The sequence below is a fragment of the Jaculus jaculus genome, chromosome 10 (assembly GCF_020740685.1).
Source record: "Jaculus jaculus isolate mJacJac1 chromosome 10, mJacJac1.mat.Y.cur, whole genome shotgun sequence".
Lineage (NCBI taxonomy): Eukaryota > Metazoa > Chordata > Mammalia > Rodentia > Dipodidae > Jaculus > Jaculus jaculus.
In genome coordinates this window covers 33,532,168-33,549,842 of record NC_059111.1, presented here as the reverse complement: position 1 = coordinate 33,549,842, position 17,675 = coordinate 33,532,168, and the positions used below count along the sequence as shown (strand labels likewise).

The window sequence follows — 17,675 nt, the reverse complement described above, 5'->3', positions numbered from 1 at the left end:
TTCCAGACCTTGGTGTGAATAGCTAGCAGTCAGTTGGATCAGGTTTGTCAGGTGAATACTTCAACATCACAAAGGGTAAGTGTGAGATGCCTGTGAGCAATCTTATGTAGAAATACCAAAAATTAGCTATGTAACAGTTCCAGGATAGAGATACAAAACAGGAAGTGTGGTATAAAACATAGATGGTAGAACCCAACAAAAAGGAAGAAGTTGGCCCCAAAAAAGATACCTAATTATAAAGGCCAAGGCTGGGCATAAACAAATTGTTCCAGCATACCTTGCTTGAAAGGTGCCACAATCTTCAGATGTTGGGCCAGGGTGGAGTAGACTGGGGTGGGGTGGGAGTGGACAGGGCTGGACCATGACAGAAAAATCACAAACCAAATCCCCAAAACAATCCACTTTCACCATACCATCTTTTTTATTACATAAGCATCCACATAAACATCTCCATAAAATTAATCCTCAGAGGTCAATTTTCACAACCACCCCCCATACAAAAAAGTCTGATGACTTTATTTTGTTCAAGGCCACAAAGTGAACTAAAGAGTAGTTTAAATTCAAGTAAACTGGACCAACTTGTCATCACTAGTAAACATAGTTTCCTTGTTCCACCAGTGAGAAACTGTCATCGTGGGTAGCCATTCCAACTCATTTGAGCCAACAAGTCATTTTTTCTTTTTTACTACCAAGCTTTATTCCACTCACTGCATTTCTAAAAGGATATATTTAAAAAAAAAAAAAGAAAGAAAAGAAAAGAAAAACCCAAAGTTTGGAGGGGAGGTGGGGGGGACTGTCTTTCCCGGTAGCTGTGGGAGATGTGCTGGCAGCCCCGCCAAGCTTTGGATAACTTCAGCCCACCACGGGATGAGCCGGCGCTGAGCCTCCTTCCTTCTTCCCCGGGCCACTCCGGGGCCCTGTCCTCCTCTCCGAGCCGCCCGATTCCCCACTTCTATGCCGGGACCCCAGCCCGGTCCTCCCGACTCCGGCTCCCCGCCCCCGGCCCGCCCCCTACGACCCGGGTACGACGCGCGGCGCGGCCCGCCCCCTTGCCTGCGTCCCGGCCGCACTCCCCGCGAAGCCCGCCGCAGGCTGGGCCCGGCTCCCGCGGACTCTGCCGGGCGCCGGGAGTTTGAACTCCTGCGCGGGGCGGCGGCGGCGGCGCGGCGACCTCGGCTCCAGGGAAACGGAGCGCCGGCCCACACTGCACCGCGGAACGGCCGCAGCCTGCGCGTCCATTCCGGCTTCCCATTGGTTGCTGCTGACAGATGACCTTTCCTATTGGCTCGTGTGGATAGGAGGCGGGATGACTGGGGCGAGGCGCTGCAGCCATTGGCCGGCCGCTGAGGGGAGCCCTGAGTTGCGGGCGCTGTGCCTGGCCACCGCCGCCTCGGAGAGCTCGGGACGTGAAGCGGTCGGCTTCGTAAACACGTTCTGACTGGTCTAGACCCCTTCCTGAAAAATTCTTGGATTCAAATGACAAAAATCTGTATGCAAATGCCTCGTACTCCCGGGGTCTCGGCTGGAACTGATGCCTAGGAGGAGCATCCATGACCCTGCCCCGCCGCCCGGGCCTTCGGGAATCGCGTCCTGTATCTGGCTAAAAGTGATTTTTAGGTTTGGGAAGGGGGTTAGGTGGAAAACTATTGAAACACATTTGCGCTCAATGCTTTTCAAAAGACACATTCTGGTGGGTATGTCATTAGAACAAGAGGCCGAGTGGCATATTTTTTCCTACCCTTTTAGTTTGACAGTTAATATTACATCAAACAGCGGTAATTGCAGGAAGCAAAAAAGGTTAAAAAAGAAAATCCTCTTTTCCACAGGGGTTTAACAGCCTCTCGGAACCCTCTCAAGATGGTCTCAAACTGTACATTGTTAATACCTTAATTAATTTTAACTTCCATTCTGCAGATAATCTAATTCTTGTATGCAAATGTATTCTAATCAGTCTTGTGCCCATTAAATATGGTAATTTCTGTGTCCAGAACCACCTTAATATTTTTCCATCTGTGTACTACTGCAGAACTTTCATTTTATTCTGTCAAGTTACTTCAAGTTACAGACTGAATCACTTAAACAAGATTGTAATTTAATGTGCCTGTACCCACAATATATCTGTAGGAGATAGCAATCCTCTGTTAGTGAACATAAAATGAATAGTCCCTCAGATGCACTGAAATACTTTTCACCTAGTTAAATCTATGGCTAGTGCTCTGTCAAAATATCTCACTGATTATTGACAGAATTAAGACTGGATGGTTTAATAAACATCAGTGGGTTACTGTCCTAGGAAGATGCCACGGTGCGAGAAAACAGGTTAAGAAATCTGCTATTACTCTGGACAAACACCTCTAAAGCCATAAGGACTGCTGGCACTCAAGGGCAACTGAGACAAACATTTATTCAGCATTCAGAGTGTTCCAGGCCCAGTAATCTTATTCCGTTTTAACTTGGGTCTTTAGACAGATAGTAATTATCTATTAACAGATTCTGAAAGGTTAAAAGAACTTATCAGGATATATTAAAATAGTAAGTGGTGATGTCAGGTTATACAAACCCAGGACTGTTAAATTACAAATTTTGCAGTTTCAAAATCAGCACTTTTAGTACATTTCACTATGGGTTAATAGAGTCACTGATAAGCAAGAAAACATCAAAAGGTTCAGAAATCTCAAAGTCTAATTGTATGTAAAATTTTCAGCACTCTTATAATGTACATTTTATTCACTCATATTAAAAATAACAGTGGCTTTATTTGACCTTGGAAAAAAGAGCAAAAGAATTTATAAAGCCTCAGATGTTAAAGTTTATTGAATTAATATTTTTAAAGTTCAGCCCAAATTATATGATAATATTCAAAAGTTTTACACAATACTTGGTTTTCATATGTCATTTTTGTTAGATCTAGGCTTTTCTGATCCTACTATTTCATTCCATTATATACTACATAGGCTTCAGCTTTTCAAGAAGGAAAAAAAGACAACTGAAGCTAACAACTTATCTTTCTGCCAATCAAAACAGGAATGGGGTATTGTTTCTAAAGATTATGTGTTTGAAATAAAGCCTACCTGTGATCATTAGGTACATCAGGGTTTTATGTTTAATATCCCAGAGCTCCCACTGCACTACAGTGACTTTATATACTTGCTGTTTGCTGACTGCTAATTTTCTGCAGGAAAATCTTGCCTTGTTTTTCTCTGTGGCAGTGGCACCAACAATATAAAAATCTTCCCATAAATGTTTGCTAGTAGAGTTATTCCATTTTCCTTAAAGGGAAACTACTGCAGAGTCTGAATAGTTTCTTGGAAGTTCCCAAGCATGAATGCCCAGGTAATCAGTAACCTTCCTGCCAACAGGAAGGATTTCTAATCCAGAAATTACAATGACCACAATGTTAAAAGAGGGAATATGCTACTTGTGAGATCTTGAAATGACAAAAGTACAGTTATAACTAAAGTTCAGTTTCTCAATACATACCATTCTTAAAAAAAAAAAGCCTGGGTGTGGCATGCAACTATCATCTCAGCACTTGGGAGGCTAAGACAGGCGTATCTCAACTTTCACCCTGGACTATAGAGCCAGATCCATCATAATTTTATATATTTTACATAGATATATGATAAGCAGCAAACGTCAACAATTTTAAATATAACTTTTTGGTGTTCATACTGCTTTAAATTTATTAATACATTCTAGGTAAACAGTAGGATGTTAGCATGTAACATTAAATTTTAAACATTGAATTAGGTGTACATTGCAAGATAATTGGAACCTAGAAAGTGGACTGTTCTGACAAAAACAAGTACAATCCAAGCTGACTTGATGAAAGTTATTAATGATTGTGTTAGTGGGGAAAGAGATGAAACAATTTAGATGTTTACTAGCACTTTATTTATTTTGTAAGTGAATCCTTAATAGTATCTGAATTTTGTGGAGTTTATTTTAACTTGGGGGACCTCTGCTTTTATCTTATATTATAAAAATCTAAGCCAAAAGTTGGCTTAAACTTTTTGTAAATACAAGCTACCATATTTTGTTGCTCCACAATTAAATCTTTAAGTAAATTTGCCTGCAAATCAGATTTCATCTCCAAGGCAATAGGAATAGAATTAAGAGAAGCCATAGCAATTCTATTTGCATTCACATTAGATTTGAAAGGGAGAATAGCAATGTGATTTTCTTAGTAAACAATTGCCTATTCTCAACAGAAAATAACCCACAGGAAATCTGTTAAAATCTGTGCCCATATTTTTAATTGGTAATAAATATGCTAGAAAAAGAAAAAAAAAGTCCTTTTATTCAGTTTTATGGTGCACTGAAATAGCCTATTCCTCTGGTAAACAGGAACATGATGTAGCAGATTTGCAATGGAAAATTTCCAAGAAGCCTTGGCTCATTGTCAAATACATATTGACTATTTATTAGGCACCCTGGAGATTAACAGGATCAAAAGTGGAGAGTTTTCCAGATGTCCACTAACTGGTGAGCAAAGAAGAGAGGCCAAAGACTGGCTGTGTGAGCTGTGGAATAAGGACCATTATAAAGGTATGCATAGGTGCTAAGGAGACTTTCCACCTTCCCAGAAAAACTCTTGAGTGGGAGTTTATGTTCCATAAGAACTAATCATAAGAGAAGTGAGTACACGTGAAAGATAGAAGTAAATCAGAATGTCACTGGACACAGAGAGTGGCAGGGAAGACCGTGGAAGAAGAGAGCGACAGTGAAAGAGGGGATCCAAGGGCTAGGAAGATGGCTTAGCCGATAAGGTGTTTGCCTGTGATGCCTAAGAACCCCAGTTTGATTTCCCAGGACCCACATAAGCCAGGTGCACAAGGGTGCATGTGTCTGGAGTTTGTTTGCAGTGGCTAGAGGCCCTGGTGTGCCCATTCTCTCTATCTGCCTCTTTCTCTCATTCTCTCTCAAATATATAAATAAAATGTTTTAAAATTTAAAAGAAATAAAGAGGACACACAGAAACAAGATTTTTAATGCCTCTCCTCCCCCCAAGGTAGGTCTTGCACTAGCTCAGGTTGAACTGAAATTTTTATATAGTCTCAGGGTGGCCTTGAACTCATGGTGATCTTCCTACTTCTGCGCCTGAGTGCTCGGATTAAAGGCATGTGCCACCCCGCTTGCCTTGTTTAATGCCTTTTATAGAAGCTTATATTTAACCCCCAAAGTGATGAATGGTGATTAATGAATTTTTGAACAGGGAACTGATAGTATGAACCAAGAATTGATATGGGGAGTTTTAGAAAAATTACTCCTTGGCTTCATGCAGAGTGAGTCTAGAAGCAGATCAGCCCAACCCCCTAGAGACTTCACAGATGGAACCTGCATGTGGAGGAGAAATGAGAAAGGTCCAAATCAGTCAACATTAATAGAGCACCTTCAACACCTGGCCCTGAGCTTCGTCTTACTTTAACTCCTACTACAACTCTTTGTAATGCTTAGCACAACTCTATGACATATTATTTGTTTATGTAACCAAGCCTGAGCTGAAGAGTGGCAAAATATTTTCCTCAAATTTACAGTTAAGAAATAAGGGGTAGGAGTTTAAACCCTTGACTTGGGAATCTGAGCTTTTAGCCACCAACTTTTCAAACTAAAATCCCGCGTTATAAAAAAATCATCAGTTTATGGTTTTGGCAATGTTTTTAAGCAGATATAGGAGAACAGAAAATATCACACTAGATTGTATATCATAAAATTAATTATCATTCTATAAAACATTTTAGTGACTTTTAAGAACATGTGATAGATATTTTTAAATTATAAGTCAAAATAAAAAAGCATTTGAGGACTGGAGAGATGGCCTAGCAGTTAAGCACTTGCCAGTGAAGCCTAAGGACCCTGGTTTGAGGCTTGATTCCCCAGGACCCACGTTAGCCAGATGCACAAAGGCGCGCACGCGTCTGGAGTTCGTTTGCAGTGGCTGGAAGCCCTGGTGCATCCATTCTCTCTCTTTCTCTCTCTCTCTCTTTATCTGTCTTTTTCTCTGTATCTGTTGCTCTCAAATAAATAAATAAAAAATGAACAAAAAAACTTTTTAAAGCATTTAGTTTAAAAAATAAAGCATTTGAAAATGACTACCCTATGCTCTCCTATAGTCATGCTATGGGGAAAAAGAGAATGGATTTTCACTGCTCATGTCATAGGACTCATCACTGGTATACATAAGGGTGACATGAAGAGGAACCTAAGTTGACCCTAATTTTCTGCCAAAGAAACATAAGCACCTTTCATCTAACCATTAATACAGAACTCTCCGTTGGTCATTAAAAGCATATGGCTAGGAAGCCACATTTTAAATATCTGTGAGACATGCAGGCAAACATGTATTTATAAAACTAAGCATACATTTCCAAAGTAATTTTATTTCAAAGTATTACATGAAAGTAATAAAACAATATAAAGAACAATCAACAGTGTTTATAATAATAATTTCAGTGAGCTGGGAAAAAAGTTTAAATGTGAACAGCTTAACTTGTATAACCTTAGAAAGTATTTTAAAAGTAAACCTGTAGTAGTCAATGAATCCCAATAAATATGATTCCACAATAAATAAATAGATAAGTAAACATTCCTTCCTCCATAACTGTGCCTGATTTGAAAGCTCATCTCAGCAAACCTAAACCTGTCTGCTACAAAGCCATCACAGCATATATGTTCAATTACTATGTTTCAATTTTGGAAGTTACTTTCATTTATAAATGGTTTTAAAACTAGAAAATTCATCTAAACATAAAATGCAGGTTTGTCATTGACTGATAGACTGAGAATTTTGAAGTGATATGAATATGCCACATTTTAACAAAGATGGTGGTTAAAATAGTTTCCTTTATCAAAATATTCACTTGTATGTAATTTTCATTATAAGTGTACTTGTACAACTTTTTTAAATGACTTTAAAGAAAAGAGAATATACAATAGAAATATCTAGAAGAAGCTAGAAAGTAGACCTACATCCAAGGACATTAAAAGTATGTTTTCTTTTTATGTCTTACATGCATTTTCCTATACGTTGGATTGATGGAAGGCAGGGAATTTTCCCTTCCAAGTACTGCCAGTGATATTCCCAACTTATATTCTATTCACCTAGGAACCCCAATGGAAAAGGAACACCTTGTCAGGCATGGTGGTGCACACCTTGATCCCAGCACTCTAGAGGCAGAGATAGGAGGATTGCCATGAATCCAAGGCCACCCTGAGACCACATAGTGACTTCCAGGTCAGCCGCCTGGGCTAGAGCAAGACCCTACCTCAAAAAGACCAAAAGAATGAGAAAGAAGAAAGGGAAGGAGAGATAAGAACAAAAGAAAAGAAAAAGACTTTCTTTCTATCCAGTTCAGGGGAAACCTTAACATTCACGCTTAAGATGAACAAGAATCTCTATGGCCAATTGTTTGTTTGGGCAGGGGAAGGGGAAATGGTATGAGTAATTCACTGAAATTTTTGTTTTTCCAGAATCACTGAGACATTAGTTCTCCAAAGCAAACTGGCATGCTGCTAGTAGAAGCACTGGACCAAACTAACACACGTCTCCACAAGTGATCATGATAATTTTATTCAAATATTTATAGGCCAATCTGGTGTGTATGCTTTAAGTTTTAAGAAACGTACATGCAGTCTCAAGTCCTCCAGTCTGTAATAAATACAGATAATTCAACTCTGAAAGGATATCCCCCCCCCCCCAATTATTTCATAATTACTAACACATCTACCTTCACTGGTAGTCCCTGCTAGACTAACAACAGGATCCCTGCTATCAGGCAACATTCTGCCCCCTTTTCCCTCCAGAATCCAGCAGCTTCCACTGGTAGCTGTCACTAACACCATTAATATCAATACCAAATTTGACCTGGGGGGAGCATGGTGGCACACACCTTTAATCCCAGCACTCTGGAACCTGTGGCAGAAGGATCACCATGAGTTTCAGGTCAGCCTAGGCTGGAGTGAGACTCTGCTTCACAAAATTAAAAAAAAAAAAAAAATCTGACCTGGGATCCTGCCAATAATATGCCTGTTGGCTCTAATCAGAAACCTTCAGGCATATTTGAAAATCCTTGCAATAAATAATCTAAATTTCTTCTCATTTTATACACAAGTATGGTTATATGGACACTACTCAGACATACTTGTTCTTTTAGCCAGGGAATAATATTTACTCAGAGGTGAGAAAACACTGTTTTGAGTTAGGCATTGTCCACAGACTTCTGCTGGTATCTGGACCCCTATTTTCAACTTCATAGCATCATCAGATTTTATAAATGAAAGTGGACACTTAATCCAAGAGATTTTCTGTTTCCCTTTGCTCTTCAGACAATACCTTGTACAGAAATCTAAAGAACTCTAAGCCCAGAACTGGCCTGCAGTTTGTTGTTTGTGTTTAGAGACAGGGTCTCACTGGGTAGACCAGTCTGGCCTGGAAACCATGGCAATCCTCCTGCCTCAGCCTCTCAAGTGCTAGGATTCCAAACATAAGCAAAGCATCTTGCTGGCCCTGCAAAGCTGAAGTGAATGAGAAAGGAGAATTCCAATAATTCAGCATCTCCAAAAGACGTCCTTCCATAGACAGCCCCTCTGTTCATGCTCTCACAATCTTGGAGCAAACCGACTTACAACTAATTACATGCAAAGCCCAGCTCCTACCCCTCCACCAGATGAGTTTCAGCTCAGGGAGGAACTCCAGCTCCACCTTCAACTTGAGTCAGGCCCGTGCAGAACCCAGGCCTCCTGCAGCCAGCATGCCCTGGTCCCCTGGCTCATGTCAGTCAGCGATGCTGCAGGCTGGCGTGCACCACAGAACAGAAAATGGCCACAAATCAGAGTTTTCTCAGTGAAGCGTTCACCAGCAAACCTTTGTACCCAGGGATCCCAGTGGGTCCTTCCGCCTCAGGCAGCAACCCGAGAAAGGAATGCGCTGCATTTTGATAGGAAACAAAAATTCGATTTCCTATCGTCCAGTGGGGCACCGACCAATTCTTTTGATTCAAGCTGTAACTGGGAGCAATCAGCGAGTTGGGGGATTGATTTTTCCAGCTCTAGATGGGAACGTTACTCTTAAATGTTTACAATGACAAATGTTTTACAGTATTTAAAACTAAGGCCTGAGCATAAAACAAGGCGAAGCCCTGGAAAGGTCCGGGTACCTTCTCTCCTTCCTCTGCTCTAGGTCTGGCTAGGAAGGTCAGTGAAGGTCATGGTAAATGCGCCTCTCCAAGTCTCAGCCGGCTGAGTCTCCGAGCATCTAATCCTCCCAGCTGAGCCTGCGGCGGCTCACAGGAACAATGAGGCCTCCCTTCCCTCCTCCTCCTCCTCCTCCTGCAGCCAGGCAAGGAGGCTTTGTGGCGCAGCTCTGTCAGCTCTGTCGCCTGGGCCTGTTGGGACAAGCTTCTGATGTCAGCGGCCCTGGCGTCTCCATGGTGATGGATGGGAAATAAGCAGCTTTGCGGTCCTTTAAACTTTAATCCACTAAAATGATGCACGTTTTATTTCTTAGGTAGGGAGTCCCCCCACCCCCGCCGAAACATTCAGATACCTGAAATCTTGAATTGTCAGAGAAATGAAAAAATTTATGTTTTTTCTTCCTTTTTTATTTAAACCAATTCAATTAATCGTTGATCTCAGCATCTGAAAATTTTATCTTGAAAATTAAATTATTTTGATAATTAAATCAAAAAGGAACTGTGAAGGAAAAGAGACGTGATTCTAAAAGAAAAGAAACTATAAAAGATATCATTTACAGTTTCCTCTCACTACATACTTACCAGTCACTGTATTTGGGTAGACTAAGTGAAGCGGAGATAGCCTACGTCATACAAAAAGAAACATGCCCAAACTGTAAGATGCTGGCCTCTCAACGTAGTGATACTTGAACTTGTCTCCGCAGTCTGTAAAGGCAGTGTTAAGTAACACTTCTTCCCGATCTTTCTGTATTCAGGAAAGAGAAAACTTCAGCTTTAGCCCCTTGCTAACAATTGCTAATATTGTTTCTTTAGAAAATAACAGGGGCTGGAGAGATGGCATAGCAGTTAAGCACTTGCCTGTGAGGCCTAAGGACCCCGGTGGGGTGCACGCATCTGGAGTTCCTTTGCAGTGGCTGGAGGCCCTGGCGCGCCCATTCTCTCTCTCTCTCTCTCTCTCTCTCTCTCTCTCTCTCTCTCTCTGCCTCTTTCTCTATCACTCTCAAATAAATAAATAAAAATGAACAAAAAATGAAAAAGAAAAGAAAAGAAAATAACAGACAGACTTAAAAAATATTTTTATTTATTTTCAAGGAGAGAGAGAGAGAATGGACACACCAGGGCCTCTTGCTGCTGCAAAGAACTCCTGATGTGCCACTTTATGCATCTGGCTTTACATGGGTACTGGAGAATTGAATCCAGACTGTCAGGCCTAACAGACAAGCGCCTTAACTGCTGAGCCACCTCTCCAGTCCCTAAGACAGACATTTTTCACATAATCTTTGCAAGTTGTATCTTCTAGCAATTTCCATCCTGTCAGAAGCCATTTATGAGTGATTTACTTCCCAAGGATGTCAAATTTTCTGCCCTTTCACCAGGCTTTTGTTAGGGGTAGGGGATTCTCATGTAGCCTAGCTCAGGCTAGCCTCAAACCTGCTTAAGTTTGAAAAAGTGACCTTGAACTTCTCCTGATTTCACTTTTCCAAGTGCTAGGACTTACACAGTTTACGTGGTTTATCTAATGGTTGAGATAAAACCCAAGACTCCATGCATGAAAGACAAGGACTCTACCAACTGAGCCCCAAAGTTCGTTTAAAAAGTTATATGATCCATAATATAAAAGAAGCAGTTAAAGAGATGACTTAGTGGTTAAGCACTTGCCTGTGAAGCCTAAGGACCTAGGTTCAAGGCTCTATTCCCCAGTACCCACATAAACCAGATGAACAAGGTGGCGTATGCATTTGGAACTCATTTGCAGGGCCTGGAGGCCCTGGTGCACCCATTCTCTCTTTGTCTCTGCCTCTTTCTCTGTATCTGTCTGTCTCTCCCAAATAAATAAAAATAAAACAAAACAAAAGAACAGGCAGTGTTTGAAGTCTGCTCCAGTTACCTGGGTAGGAAAAATAGAAGACTGATTTCATATGTCTTGACCCAGTCAATAACATCAAAATTAATCATTTGAACAGGAGCAAGGGAGACCTTATCATGTGACACTATGATATTACTAAAGCTGGAACTGCCCTTTTTTTGTCAGACTGGCTGAGCAGTCAGCCCCAGCAACTCTGCATTTCACAGGACTAGGGTCTTAGGTGTACATGGCCACACCCAGATATTTACCTGGGTGGTAGGATCAAATTTAGGGGAAGGGCTCACTCTGAAGGAGGAACCTCCTCTTTCAGTTAATACTTTCTGGATGCAACCTCAGACCTACCCCAGAGGAATGCTTGTGGATTCCTAATCAGATCAAGTTGACAACAGAATTCAACCACCACAGATGCCTAACCAATTTGAAAATGGCCTGGCACAGGAAGACATTAAATAAATACTTCTGTATTTGTGAATAAATGGATGCAATATGAATTTAGGATGAGAACTCACTGATCCTCAATTTTTCTTTGGCTTATGCAGAGTCGTTTATGGGAGCCACCTAAATGGATGGCTAGAGCAAGTATGTGATAGGAAAGCAAAAGAAGGAAGCAGGCCTGGTAACAAAAAAAAAAGGTGGAAGGGATGAGGGAACTCTGGTCCCTGTTATCTGCACAAATACTGAGATACTAAAATGTCAGTAGTTACTGCTTTTTATTAGAAAAGATTATGGGGCTGGGTGTGGCGGCACACACCTTTAATCTCAGCACTTAGAAGGTAGAAATAGGGGCTGGAGAGATGGTTTAGCGGTTAAGCGCTTGCCTGTGAAGCCTAAGGACCCCGGTTCGAGGCTCGGTTCCCCAGGTCCCACTTTAGCCAGATGCACAAGGGGGCGCACGCGTCTGGAGTTCGTTTGCAGAGGCTGGAAGCCCTGGCGTGCCCATTCTCTCTCTCTCCCTCTTTCTCTCTGTGTCTGTCGCTCATAAATAAAAAATAAAAAATAAAAATTAAAAAAAAAAGAAGGTAGAAATAGGAAGATCTCTGTGGGTTCATAAGGTATTATAAGTCATTATCTATTCTTTATTTTTCTTTCTTCTTCTTGTTACTAATAGTTTTGTTTGTTTGCTTGCTGAGAAAGGCTGTCTGTTTCTCAGGGTGGCCTGGAAATCTTCTATGTAACCCAGATAGGCTTGGAAAGCACAATTCTGTCTCAGCTTCTATTGCACAGGGATTTCATGAGTGACTCACTATCCCAGCTCAATTTTTAATTTTTTTTTCTTTTGGTTTTTCGAGGTAGGGTTTCACTCTAGTCCAGACTGACCTGGAATTCACTATGTAGTCTCAGGGTGGCCTTGAACTCATGGTGACCCTTCTACCTCTGCCTCCTGAGTGCTGGGTTTAAAGGGGTTTGCCACCACCACCACGCCCGGCTCATTTTTTAATTTATTTATTTACATGTTGTATGTTGTATGTGAATGTCCGTGTGTGCGCACATGTGTAGGCGTGCGCACACACTTTGCGTGCAGAATCTCTTGCTACCATAAACCAATGACTATCAAGTTTTATATGGGTGACTGGGGAATTGAATCCAGCTGGTAGCCTTTCAAAGCAAGAGTTTTTAAGTGCCGAACCATCTCCCCAACCTTCCAGCTCCACTTCATTTTTTTCTTTTTCCTTTTGGTTTTTTGAGGTAAGGTCTTGCCCTAGCCCAGGCTCATGTGGAATTCATTATGTAGTTTCACGGTGACCTCAAACTCATGGCAATCCTCTTACCTCTGCCTCCCAAGTGCTGTGATTAAAGGCATGTGCCACCATGCCCAGATCCAGCTCAGCTCCATTTCTTAATGATCACTTAAAAAATATATATGGTCAGTTGGGCCATGATACTGAGAAACTCCAGCCTACCAGCACAATTCTCAAAAAGGCAAGTGGTCCATCTTCTCAATTTTTCCTGTTGTGATTATAGCAAGCATATTAGTACTGTATTATTACTGGTTATTTGAAGTATAAAAATATTCGGTAGGAATTTTTAGATGTTTTTGGAAACTTTATAGGATATTTAAAGAATTAAAGTCACAAGTTTTGTACTAAAGGATATAATGCAAAATATTACTAGAGCCTTTCTAATTTTCTCTTCACAAATACTATTGACAGTCATTGGAGAGTTGTTCTTTCTAGAGTATTTTTTAAAAATTCAATGGAAGGTTTATTGAGTAGTCTGCAAGATAGAATAAAAAATGCTGATTTGAAATTTATAATTTGAATGTATTTTTCTCTAAATCCTAAATTTCAGTCAGTTGTAATATAAGTTGAAAACATAAGATTCAATAGCTTTTATATTTGAGAGATATGGTTAAGAGATTTGAAGTTCTAAGTCAGAAAAAAAAACTGAACCTGTCACTTAGTTACAAATTGGTACAAGTTAATCCAAGTCTGCAAGTTTTAGTTCTTCTAAAAAATGAAAAACAACATTGACTTCCTTAGAAAATTAAATGAGGTAATTTCTTAGTAGATTCCAGTGCCGGTGAATGTAAGTGTTTTATTGTTACTATGTACTTGACAGTATAAAGCTAGAGCGTGTGAGATAGATGTCTCTGAAAGATAAACACTGTTATTGCAGAAATTGTTTTGTAATATGTATCTATATTTAGCAATATAGCTAATGTAAAATAAATTTCTTTTACAATAGCCACATTCTATAGCCTACATAAAGAGTAAGCTTTAAAAAAAAGTCATGTCCCTAGACAGGAAAACTGAATCATTTAAAGGAGTCAAGTCACCACAAATTGATCTGTAGATTAATTAACATTATAAACCATTTATTTAAACATTTCCAAAGTATCATAAAATATTACTTAGTCATATATCATAACATATTTAACTATATTACTACTTATGGTAGTAATCTTCTATTTTCTTATATAAATTACTTTATGGAAATTTTGTTTGTATATTGAAACTTTTGAAAATTTCTTTAAGGACAAAAATTATAAAAATGGAATGTCTGAGTTATGGCTCACTGTTTTTATAGGACTTCTGGTATATTTGGAGGAAAGGTTTAAACCCGTTGATATTCTGAAAGAATGTACAAATGCCTGTTTTATTACATTCTTATCAGCATTCAGCACTTTTATTCTTTTTTTTTTTGTTTGTCTTTTTTTGTTTTTCGAGGTAGGGTCTCACTCTGGCTCATGCTGACCTGGAATTCACTATGTAGTCTCAGGGTGGCCTCGAACTCTCAGAGATCCCCCTACCTCTGCCTCCCGAGTGCTGGGATTAAAGACGTGCGCCACCACGCCCGGCAGCATTTTTATTCTTGAAATATGGAATGGAGATAGAGGAATTAATTTGTATCTAAAACTTTAATTTTGATATTTTGAGAGGCTTCTAAATGATGTTATACATTTCTTTTATTAACATATTAATTCCTGCTTAGATAATTGTCTTTTTTTTTTTTTTTTTGAGGTAGGATCTCACTCTAGCTAGCGTAGGCTGACTTGGAATTCGCTATGTAGTCTCAGGGTGGCCTCAAACTCATGGCGATCCTCCTACCTCTGCTACCTCCCAAGTGCTGGGATTAAAGGCATGCACCACCATGCCTGGCTCACCTTTGACATTTATGATAAAAAAAGACAAAGTATCTCTGAAAACTCAAAACATATGTACTGACTTTTACAACAATTCCTGCTTTTCTATACAATGTTAGATTCCTAAATGTCCAAGTTGAATAATATTACATACATTTCAACAAATTCTGTTGAAAACATAAAAGTTTTTTTGAGTTTTGATCATCAGGTTAAAAGACTACCTGCAACTTGGATTTTTGTAACATTTTATAGATCATATCAAAACTAAGTAATGATAAATAAGATGAAGGGGGAAGAAAATTGTTGAATTGTAAGTATGGATTTGGTTAAAATCTATGCCTGTCCCTATTTTTTTTTTTACCTTTTAAACTAATTGTTATTTAAGTGGCTTACAACAATAAAAATTAACTTGTGACTATGAAAATGTTGAATTTTCCAAATTATTGTTGAAATGTAAAATATTTAAACTCTTATAGAACAACAAAAATCATCCAGCTTTAGGTAGCTAAAGAACTTCTTTAACCTAAAAAAATGGGGAAATTATTAATGGTGAAATGGAAAAACTGGAGATATTCCCCTGGGAAAACTCCCAAATTATAGCAAACATTACCATACAATGGCCTTCCAGGGTAATTATGTTTGGAATGTTTACATGTGGACTAAATGAGCACTGTGTTGTAATTAGTGATGGATAGGCTTGCTTGGACACAACTTTGCTTCAGCCAGCAAAAATTGCATATCTAAAGAATGTCTTTTACTTAGTAAATTTTAATATTTTATGAGACAATTATTCATTTATATATCTCATTTGGCAGGCAAAACTTTTTCCAGCCTGCTTTTCCAAGAGAAAAGTTCCCCTAATTGCAGGAAGTTTAGAATTAATCATGGTGAAATAGACAAACAATTATGTATATTGTAGTTTATTATTCTGAACCTCACTGATTTAAGAACTCATGATCATTCAGATATGACTGGACTATTGCTTTCCTTGGAGCTATCAAGGAAGAAAATGTGAAGTATGCAAATTAATATCACAAATGAGAATCTCCTAAGAGAGAAAACTAATTTGAACATATCAGCTATAGGAGCCAAATAAGTTTCAGTTGAAGTGATAGATGCAAGGAAAGAGGGGAGCCTTCATATTCACAGGGAATTAATAATAGGTAGGAATGTGTGTGCACAGGCTGCTGCTGAAACTACTGCAGATAGCTTGGCTGTGGAGATGGATGAACTGTGGAGACAGCACAGTTAGGACACAGGTCATCTCTACATACACAAAAGGGCTAACCTCTGTAAGATTACCGAGGATATTGTGTGTATACGGATAGTGCTAGATTGTGGCATCAAACCCAGCTTTGTATCGTTCACAGATAATCATAGATATGGAAATTTCACACTCCTTGAAAAGAAAAGGTTATATTTGAGGGTATTTAAACCAGAACCCATTAAGTAAATGTAATTCTACATTTACTTAGAATAAATAAAACGTCTGCATAAGTCCTCTGTGAAACAAGACTGATGTACCATATGAGAACCCTTAGTTGGTCTTTAGATCAGCAGCGGGGCAATTGTTGATCAGCAAGGGATTTTGATAACAAGCAGGAAGGAATCTATACATTGCATTCTTGGCACTTGGTATTTTCCAATTTACTTATTTATGTACTTATGAGAGACACAGAAAGAGATAGAGAGAAAGAGGGGGGGAAGAGAAAATGGGTACAACAAGGCTTCTTGTCACTTTGTGCATCTGGCTTGACCTGTGTCCTGGGAATTGAACCCAGGCCAGCAGGCCTTGCAAACAAGTTTCTAACTGCTGAGCCATCTCTCCAGGTTCCAAATTTAACTTTTAATTGTATACATGTTCAAACATATGCAAAACAGTACAATATAACACACATCTATGTATCTGTCACTGTGTGAAAGTAATTATAAATATTTTGGTGTCATGGATTTTAAATAGAAGTACTACCTTGGAGTGTGCCTGTCTCTCTTACCATATTACCTAGCACAAGCCTGATAGATGGATGAATGACATAATAAACACATTTAAGATGAAGAGAAACAATTTTGCTCACAATTTTGTAACAGAAGAAAGGTACTAAAGCTGACGGGTGAATGTTGCTATAGGTCTAAACATAAACCAACCAGGATGCACTGGTGTAATGAGTGCATGATAGAACAAATCATACTCTTACCATACACTCACAAAGACAAATAGAAACCAAACAGACCAATCCACTGTCATGGGCTCAAAATGAAAGGAGAAAGAAACGAGCAGGTGTCACTGTGCCAAAGAATAATAGAGAAGCCCTTTGAGATCTACAAGTGATTAGATGAGTGACAGTTGACTTGATAGAGCTGTATTCCAGATGCAAAAAAAGAAGGCAAGCAGGATGAGAAAATTGGAAGTAGCTGAACCTGAAACATTCACATATGTCAGAAAGTAAGTGTTGTAAGGAGAAACAGGAGGAGAAATGGAGGGGAGGAAAGTTAAAGAGGAAGAAGAGCAGGAAGAAAAGAAATCAAAGGAGACATGTCACAAAGATGAGGAAACTAGGTTGAAGAGAGGTTCTACTGGTCAAATCTGGGACAATTTGAAAACCAAAGTAGTTAAGTATATTATAAGCCATCAAGAAAGTAACTCATGGGCTGTGTCAATTATGCACATGTACATACACATACAGTAAGCAAGAGAAGACACTAAGAGTAAAATGCTGAGTGCTGACTGTGAGATGCAGAGAAATATCGACAGGAGAACATTTTGAAACTATCACTAGAGATTGAAACAGGCAAGATTATCCATGTACTCTGAATGTATGAGGAGCAAGATACGTGCATTGTCTTAAAGTGCTGTTACCTGGATTTCTTTATGTTTTCCAAAGGGAAAAGTGGTAACTGTGCAGTGGGAAGGCAGACAACACCTTGAGTGGATGTTCAGAATGAACATCACTAATACCAGTGGTATGGAAACAGTGGAAAGAAACTCCCCAAATCTTAGCAAGGAGATAGCAAAGGGCTATCAGCCAGAGCTGAC

At 39.5% G+C, this 17,675-nt stretch overlaps 1 protein-coding gene across 2 annotated transcripts in view; it reads right to left on the bottom strand.

Moving 5' to 3' along the window:
* The window catches only part of Lca5 (lebercilin LCA5), a 73,249-nt gene extending 64,001 nt beyond the window's left edge, over window positions 1-9,248 (bottom strand). Inside the window, exon 1 of one of the 2 annotated variants that reach the window (XM_045160043.1) lies at window positions 9,156-9,248. The gene's annotated coding sequence lies outside the window, so the exon portion shown is untranslated. Of the gene's footprint in view, window positions 1-8,655; window positions 8,773-9,155 lie in introns of those variants that run through there. The other variant, XM_004660475.2, reaches the window with a different exon arrangement.
* Window positions 9,249-17,675: the final 8,427 nt, after the last annotated feature.